Here is a 2,829-nt window from a genome sequence, read left to right on the forward strand (position 1 = left end):
TGTGTGTGTGTGTGTGTGTGTGTGTGTGGCCAGCTCAGCCCACCAGGGGGCGGGGCTGGCTGGCATGTGGTGCTGGGGATTGAACCGCGGTCCCTGTGCTTTGCCAAGCTTGTTCTAAGTAGGTGCTTTAGACCACTGAGCCATCTCACCAGCCCCATAATTTAAGGTGGTATCATTTTTATTATTTTTTTTTTTTGCGGAACCAGGGATTGAACTCGGGCCCTTGCACTTGCCAGGGAAGCACTTATTCCACTGAGCCATCTCCCCAGCCCCTGGCCCCCAGTAATTTTTAAAACAGAACTCCTATTATTAAATTATTCAAAGTCCAAGGCCATTTTCATAGCAGTGGACCCAAAAACCTGATGTTAAAATCCCTCCGTAAAACATGAACATGCAATGAACCCTGACACTATGAGAATGTGTTTTTCGTGAAGGATAGTTTCAGAAGATGAGATTCCCATCTTTGTTGACTCCAGCACTTACAAGTGTACTGCAGTGGCAATTCAAAAATCAAACATCTGGTCAAATATGTTGGTTATGTGCCGGGGAGATAGCTTGGTGGTCTAAGTGCCTGCCTGGCACACTCAAGGATCCGGGTTCCATCTCCAGTACCATGCTGAGCCAGTCACCACCGAAACTGGGCATGGCGGCACACACTCGTAATTCCAGCATGGGGAGGCTAAGAGAGGAGGATCACTATGAGCCTGAGCTGCGTAGCAAGACCCTGGACCAAATAAGTAAGATTAAAAATATATATAGTTGGTTATGAACAGCTGTGGTGGCACGGTGACACAAGCCTGCAATGCTAACTTAGAGCCCAATCTGGAAGCTAAGTGACCTAGCACAGTGCCACCCAGTGAGAAGGCCTTGGGTTCAGAGGAGGCTTTTGCCCAAGAACAGAGCTGCAATAGTAGCCCATCACTCTTGGTCTCATATCCCCGCTGTGCGGTTCTGGGGGTCAGCTCTCCCACCATGCAGCCCAGTGCCCGCCGCATGGCCAGGCCGGGACCCGGGCTCTGGGGGCACCTCCTGCTCCACAGCAGGGCAGGCTGCACCGCCCTCAAGCCCTTCCCCAAGGCAGGCCTTGCTCAAAGCACCTGGGTTCTCTCAGGAGCATCTCAGGGAGGGAGCTTTGGTGGGAGCCAGGAAGCGGGCTCCTGGGCTTGCGGAGCCCCAGGGCTACTGCAGCCTCTGGAGCCCCAGAGAAAGCTGACGTGGGCTCTCAAACCCACCCCGTCGGGAAGACAGGTGCATCAGTCCTGTGGATCCGTTCCGTTTGCTCCTGGAGACAAGTGCCGTGAGGGCATTACTGAAAAGGAAGTCCTCCTCGCCCCCTCAGCACCACCTCCTGCAGGGTGAGTAGGTGCCCGCCATGACAGGAGGGGCAGCCTCCCCCACTGGGCCCCTGTGCGACCCATTTCCACAAATACAGGGCCCCATCCTCAGTTCCCTCCCCCTCTGCCCACTCACACCCGCCAAGTACAGGGAGGCCAGCCCTGAATTTAAGAATGATGCAACCGGGGATGGTGGCACACACTGTAATCTCAGCACTTCAGAGGCTGAGGCAGAAGGATCGTATGTTTAAACCCAACCTGGACAACTCAGTGAGCCCCTATCTCAAAATTCAAAAATGCAGAAAAACCAGGGCCAGGCCGATAGCTTAATACAAAAGCCCCAGACTTAATCTGTCACACCAGAAGGGAAAAAGTCAAAGGGGAGTATGGCACATTCCAGGAAGGAAAACAAGTACCTCTAGCAACGTCCCGGCCTGACATCTAAGGACCTCTCATTGCCAAGCTGCACCACTTTGAAGGGAAGAGGCATTTTTGGCAAATGGTGCCTGCGGAAACAAGCCTATGCAGCCATTCTGTGACTTCTGCAAACTTAAAATCATAGCTTAGGCTGGGAAGATAGCTCAGCGGTCTAAGCGCCTGCCTGGTATGCACCAAGACCCTGCTTTGATCCTCGGTACTGCATCCCACGAAGGCCCCACAGGTCCCAGAACTAGGCGTAGGGCACATGCTTGTAACCCGGGCACTGGGGAGGCTGAGACAGGAGGATCACTCCATGTCCAAGCTGTAGTGAGACCCTGTACTAAATAAATAAAGATTTTTTTTAAAAAATCATGGCTCAAAACTCCCCAACTCTGAAACCAGAGACAAGAAGATCGTCATAATTTGGAGGTCAGCCTGGGGAGCATAGGAGACACTGCCTCAAAAAATAAAAGACCCGCCACCTGGAGCTTCTGAGCCCTAAGCTCTGACGGGCAGGCGAGGCCCCAGGACCGCCTGCCACAGAGGAGCAGTGGTCCAAGGCTGTCCTGGATAGCTAGTGCCGCAGACTGCAGATTCAAGTTCCTGACACACTCCCTTCAAAAAAGGCAGACACTGGTTTGCAGAGCTGTTCTGGAACTCAGCTGCTGACAGCCCGAGCCTCGAGGCAAAGCTGCAGAATGGAGAACACAGAAATAAAGGACCTAGTGTCCTCTCCACCTAATAAAGGGCAGGGTACTTCTCAGCACAGCAGTTCAGAGTGAGGATGAAGCTTCAGAGGTTAACATGCCAGTCCTTCAAAAAACAAGGCTTGCACCACAGTAGCCATGTGTTAGCCACTTTAATATAAAATGTGATCAAATCCCAATTTACAAGAGTTCAAAAAGGCATAGAAAAAACAGTAAGTTTTAATTTTATTACAAGTCTTAAAATCTGGGACCAGTTTATTTTTTAAAAAATGGTAAATTCAGCCCAGGATTTTTTACAACCAAACCAAAAATTACTACATAGTTCATTAACGCAACCAGTAAATTGGCAAATCCAACCGCAGACTTAC

Source organism: Octodon degus, unplaced genomic scaffold, assembly GCF_000260255.1.
Source record: "Octodon degus isolate 3935 unplaced genomic scaffold, OctDeg1.0 scaffold00113, whole genome shotgun sequence".
Classification (NCBI taxonomy): domain Eukaryota; kingdom Metazoa; phylum Chordata; class Mammalia; order Rodentia; family Octodontidae; genus Octodon; species Octodon degus.